This window comes from Galeopterus variegatus, unplaced genomic scaffold, assembly GCF_000696425.1.
Source record: "Galeopterus variegatus unplaced genomic scaffold, G_variegatus-3.0.2 Scaffold8, whole genome shotgun sequence".
Taxonomy (NCBI): domain Eukaryota; kingdom Metazoa; phylum Chordata; class Mammalia; order Dermoptera; family Cynocephalidae; genus Galeopterus; species Galeopterus variegatus.
The window spans coordinates 1,262,899-1,269,799 of NW_007726119.1; positions in this window are offsets into that span (position 1 = coordinate 1,262,899).

A 6,901-nucleotide genomic window follows, 5' to 3' on the forward strand; every position below is an offset into this window, starting at 1 on the left:
GGGGGGGGGGGGGGGGGGGGGGGAGTGGGGATTGAGGCTTATCAATCAGGGGCTTAGAGACAAAGGTGGAACTATGCCAAAGAGAGAACTCTGCTGAAATGGATAATTTCCAGATGCCTTGCAACCACTTGTTAATCCTGGGGTTACTTGCATCATAGAATTGATTGGTCCCTTATCTTGCACAAACATAGCATTCCATTTCTTTCCCTGTCTCTGGTTGCTAAGTAACCTGTGCAAGGTAAGATTGTAAATACTCACACAAAGGTGCCGAAGGCCACAAAGATGGAGTAATGTCTGACGAGCATCCTCACACAAGATTACCTCTATGTTAATAGTGCTGGTTTTTACTAAAGTGTTAACAAAGCTTACCTTCAGAAATCTTTATAAATAGCAATGAAGCTCTAACAATCCCAGGAGACAATATCAAATGACTTGCCTGCTTCCTTTTTATACATTTTAATTATTAAATTATTTTAAATGATCACTGGGACTGTCCCTACTTACAGAAACAAGTGACTTATTTTGGTGAATAATGATGTCTTACTAAAACTGTGCTCTTAAATGTAAACCTAACCAATAGTCTGTGCATCTGTAAGCTTCCAATGAGAATTATGTAGTTAATCTAATCAAGATAGGCATAAATTAGGTGCAACGATTGTAATTCAAGAGGAATTAACCATTACCTTTGAAAGTGTCCTTTAGATATGTTTATAATAATATAAATATATAAATAAATATAAATATAAATATATATATAAAAAATCACAGTGCTGCCTCTGTTTTTCTTGGTTTCTAGAAGAGGGTGTTGCGTATCTTAGATACCTTTATGTATTTTCGAGCCAAGAGAGAACGGGTCACAGCACGATACAGTGCTTAGCTAAAGGTGATAGAATTGTGGGTGATTCATCTTCTTTTGACTTTAAGTCATGAAAAGTAAAACGAACTAGCTTTTTTTTTTTTTTTTCCTTTTTGTCTTTTTTTACTGACCGGTAACAGGATCACAACCCTCGGTGTTCTGCCCGCACCGCACTCACGGGAACCGGTCTCCACATGGGATCCGAACCCTCGGCGGTAGCGCCGCCACACTCCCAAGCGGCGCACTCTCCAGTGCGCCACCGGGCCGGCCCTTTTTTTTTTTTTTTTTTTAAAGAACAATATAGGAGAGAGAAAGGAAGGGAGGTATCAAACAGATAAAAACAACTATACTCCTTTGCTTTGGGCCATCTTCCTTTTGCAGGACTGCAATAAAAGCTCTAAAGTTTCTTAACCTAACAGATGAGGTTAAGAAAGACAAGGTTAAGGTTAATAGACAACTCAACAGGTTGTTCCCTAATACCCAGATTTGCAGATATTTGGGTTCAAGTATCTGCTTGGTTGCTTACTCTGGTGACCTTGAACAAGTCACTTAACCTCACTGAGAGTCAGTTCCTGCATCTCTAGAAATGTGAATAATAGGACTTCATGTGAAGCTCTTCTACAAATCAATAAGAACAATTCAAATGGATATGAAAAAGATATGAATGGGAGCCATAAAGGGCCACACATTTAGAAAGAAAGGTTCAAATACATGGGTTATCAGCATCACAAATTAAAAAGCAACAATGAGGTTTTATTTTGGACTAATGAGACAGAAATAATTAGAAAGCTGGATAATTCCACCACTAGAGAGAGGTGTGTAGAGGGTTGCTCATGCTGCTGTGAGCCTTGGCCCCATTCTCAGCAACCATACTGGGGAACAATCAGATAAGTTTCTGTCAAAATACACGTGCACTGCTCACTGTGGCCTCGAGAGTAGGAATCCCGGGTATGAATCTCACAGGGATTCTCATGCAGGTCTGGAAGAGGGCATGCATGGGGATGGTCACTGCTCTGCCACCCCTGGGCAGTGGACAGGTAAACCGAGGCAGAGGTACGCAATGGACCACTAGTTGGCAGTTAGAAGCAATGGACTGGGGTACACAGAGCCATACACAGGGATGTTTAAAACAGTACTGAGTGAGTGAAGTAAGAAACAAAATGAGACAAGTAAACAATACAACATATGTAAGTTAGAATAAAGGCGTGTAGAACAGCAATATGCATTTTACAATCGCACGTACAGGCCAACGAGTGTTATCGCACATGTTAGAATTGTGCCCTGTGGGGGCGGGAGTGAGCTCCGCAGATACAGCACGGGAGGAAGGAAAGAAAGAAAGAGGGTAAGGAAGACCTTGTTCTTGGACAAGACAAATGACAGCAACATTCCATTAACTGAGGCAGCTGTGGCTCCAAGAAGACAAAAAAAGCACTGTGTTTAAATAATATTATTTTCATAAAGTAAATGAAGCTTCACATATAAAACTATTTAGTGCAATGAATGATACAAAGTAAATGCTGAAAGAATATTAGCTCACATTTCTTTTTTCTTCTTTCTCTAAAAAATTAAAAAACAATAGGAAAATGAAGGACAGATCATATGCTATATTTGCTTGAACACACATAGCCTCTAGAGTCAGAGACATAGTTGTCTCTTGTCGATTCTGTAAACTTTACCAAGATACTTAACTTTTTAGTGCTTCTATCTTCTTGTACCTGAAAGAGTGATAAGACCAGTTGTGAGGCATGGTTGCTATGAAAGTTAAATTAGGTAATATATGTAAAATACTTGCTACATAGTAGGTTCACGTTTTACTTTCCTTACCCCCTCACCCTAATGAGTCCCATAAAGTTGCCATAATTTTTAGAGAGTGGCACTATCTTTTAAAACTTCTGGCTTCAAGAGGCTGCCTTCACCCCATACCATCACAATTATTTTTCCAGAAACATCTTGAAACACTGCATTTCCTCTGCCTGTCTGTTTAAAACTGTAGAAAAACCCTAGTCTTTTGGACACAATCACTTTATCTGACCTTTTAGGCAACTTCTTCAGGTCCCTTATATTTTTCTAGAGGAGAATTGGTCAATCACAAGCAAACAAGCATTCCAGTCCACACTATTGGTTTGTCTATATGCTTTAGCATAACTTCTTAGATCTATTTTCTTTATTTTGTCCTGCATTCTGCATGCTTTTTCATCTTCTAGCACACATCAGGCCAACGTCTTCAGGGGGGGAGTCTGCTGGGATTGGTTAACCATGGCTCACTCAAATATTCTCCCAGAACAAAAATCACAATTTACCAAGCGCCCTCGGATGAGTTTGGATAATATTCTGGCTTGTAAATGTGAACTCCAACCAGAAGGTGGCACTATTGCAAAACTAATGCTGAGTAAAACTACAAATGAGTTGCTGTTGATATATATTTTCTGGAATTTACTTGTGTTTGTTTGCACACACACTCACAAAATAGATATTGGATGAAAGTTGATATGGATAAAAGAATCTGGACGTGTATCCTCCTGTTAATGATGATTATAGCGGAATTATCATTGTAAAACTGAACATGTATTTCGAAAGTTTGCTGCCACAACGGGATGCTTCCTACAATATGTAGAATTGCAGTTTGCTATCAATTGTAGCCGATTGTAAACATCACAGACACTTAAGCAAAGTAGCAAACACTTCTTTTCCTCACCTTGTGCCAGGAATGGTCTAAGCATTTTAGACAAGTCATTTAATGTTTGCAGCATCCCTATGAAATTGGTATTATTGTTATATTAGCATTCCTGTTTTTCTATATGAGGAAACTGAGGCACAAAGAGGTTAAGTCACTGGCCCCAGGTCACAGAGCCAATAAGTGACAGAGCCAGGAGGCAAACCCATGGAGTCTAGCTCTAGAGTGTACATTAACCACTGCACTGGGCTACTTCTGAAACTTAAAAGTGACCGTACATATCATCATGTCCCACCCCCACTTGAAGCAGAAGCCCTTCCTTAGTCACCCGACAGGGCAGCTGAGGAGTCCAGCTCTTCAACATGGGCACACACCAGGGATCCATGCGCCAAAGCACCCCCTCCTCCACTCTGAGCAATGCTCAGTGTGCTCTGCAAGGTAGAGTTCTTTCCTCTCCTTTCTGTTTTCATTGCAGACTGCCATCTTTCCCTCATCACCCTCTTTGTTTTACTCATATCAATACCATGAATGCAGCTGTGCATGCCAGTGGTGGTCTGAGCTCACTCAACTCCTCCACCACAGGGCTCCAGAGCTCTGTCTAAACCACTCTCAACCCTAGTATAAGAGTTAAAAGACAGAAGTATTAAGAAAAACTGTAACCACAAAACCTCGTTAATAGATACACAATATAAAAAGAAAGAAACTCTGACATGGATGACATAAAGTGTGCGTGTGTGGAGGGTAAAAGTGTAGCGCTTTTGTATACAATTGACGTTACGTTGTTACCTGCTTCCTCTGGCTGTTACAGCTATAAGAGGCTGGATGCAAGACCCTGGCAACCACAGTTGCATTTCAATACATCAACCACAAGCTATCCAAAAAGAATGAAAACAATCTGCATTCTTTACAAGTTCTATTTAATGACATGATTTTTACTCTTTTTTTGTGCTTTTTGTTGGTAATTTTGCTGTTTAAAACAGCCCCCAGGTGTAATGCTGAAGTGTGGCCTAGTGTTCTTAAGCACAAAAAGGCTGTGATGTGCCTTATGGAGAAGATACATACGTTAGATAAGCTTTGCTCAGGTATAAGTTCTCGTGCTGTTGGTTGTGAGCTCACTGTTAATGAATCAACAACATGGTACATCCAGAAAAAGAAAGAGGAAGTTTGTTGATCTGTATATAAGGCCAGTCCAGAAAGTGCTCACGTAACAACGATAATGTGATCAAACTATGGAAAAGATGAAGAAGAGGCCAAATGTGTGGACTGATGAAATGACCACTGATTTGAAAAGCACAGTGGACAGCAGTGTTTTGAGACTGAAAGCCAAAGAAATTTATGTCATGTTACCCAAAGTCAAGAAAATGTTAAGCCCTTCTAAGCTAGCACTGGCTGGCTCATTTGTTTCAAAAGACCATCCGGCATGAGAAATGTTCAATTTGCGGTCCTGCCGATCAGGAGGCTGAGGAAGAATTGAAAAGACACCTGCTGGAGCAGGTGAGATGGGGCTGGAGGGGCCAGTCTGATTGAGCCTCCAGGCCAGAGTGTCTGGATGGGGACTGGGCTGGCCTGCAAAGCTGATGTTCAGGTCACCTGCCTCCTGCTTGCGCTCAGCAGAGCTGATCAGATGATCGTGTGTGTGCAGCCGCCCACCCTCGCCACACGCTGGGCACGTTGTTGCTCTTGTCTGTCATCCTCTATCCCTAACATCCATCAAGAATCCCAAGAAGCAGGAATTAGAACGTTGCTTCCTCTTCCCAACATTCCAGGATATAGTGTGAGGGGCCAGATGGAGAATGTGAGGCACCTTCGTACTTCACCCCTCCTGCCAAGCACAACATACAAAGCAACTATACCCAGATTCTTCCAAATAACTTTTACATCCTCAAAGTCTTCCTTAACCCTATGGAACAAGAAGCTGCCGTGAATAAGTTTCAGGATAAGGGCTGCTTTCTTTTCACTCCCCCAGCATAAAAATATAGGAAAATATATATATATGCTGCTAAGTGTTATTCAGGAAAAGAGTTACATGGAAGAGCAGGTTTCAATACTGATGAGACTGGCTTCTCTCACAAGCATGTTGGCAAATGTTGGCTTAGTTGATGAAAATGCTGTGACCAGAAGCTCACGGAACCTTATCCTATATTTCCTAGCCTCAGAGCAATGGTTCAATATTCCCTAATTCAGCATTTACTATGGCTTTTTAGAGCATAACCACTGCACATCCCTGTCGTGTTGAACTCAGCCTCGTCTGTGCTGTTGTCAGTGAGATGGAGGCAGCAAGGACATGTTTCACATTGAGGCAGGGCTTCCAGGGCCATCATCACATCACTGACCATGCTCTTTCTTTCCTCAGCCACATGATTGCTAGCAACGTTCTACTCTACACCTGCCCCAGTAGCCAGGGCCTGAACAGAAGATGTCAGGGAATAAAGCAATGATGATCATGCCGGAGGGAGAGAACACTTTGTTGTGAGCCGCTAAGATCTGGGAGGTCATGTGACTACAACATAACCTAAACTATCCTGGCAAAATGTCCTGTTGGCTTAGATGAAGAAGTTGGCAGTGGAGGTGATGAGAAATAATAAAATTCTAAGTATGTTCTGAGGATAGAGCCAACAGGTTTTGCTGATGGACTGGATGCAGGACAAGAGAGTGAGGAGAGAATATTTTGGGGCTGAGCAACTGGAAGCATGAAGTTTCCAGTAACTGAGACAGGCAATCCTGGAAGAGGAACAGATTTGGAAAAGATCAGCAGTTAAATTTGGAGCATGTCAAGTTGATGTCATTAGATTTCTAAGTGGAAACATCAAGTAGGCAGTTGGAGTTTAGGAGAGAGGTTCAACTGGAGATTCAAATTTTAGGATCTTCAGGATGTAGATGGTACTTGTAACCATGCAATGATTAGATTTCATCATCAAGGGTGTAAGTGTAGGCAGAAAAGAGAAGAGGTCCAAGAACTGAGTCCTAGAGCATGCTGACAACCAGAAGTTAGAGGGAAAAAAGGAACTAGCAAAGGAGACTGAGGACATGCAACAGGAAGGTAACCAGGAGAGGGAACTGTCTGGAAAATCAAAGAAAGTCTGTCAAGGAGGAAACAGCTCTCACCTACGTCAAGTTCTACTGGTAATGGGCAAGGAAAAAAGACTGAGAATCAGCCTTCGGATTTAGCACTGCGGAGGTTCTTGAATGAACAGTTTCAAAGGTGGGGAAGAAGCCTAATCCTAGTGGGTTCCTAAGAAATGGTAAGGGTTAAATTGGAGACAACGGTAGAAAATTGGCGAAGCTTAAAATTGTGCCAGCTGGCAAGGGAGACATTTCACAGGGTCCAGCTCCAATATCACAAAGCAGAGCAAAGAAGGGTGGGTTTGAAG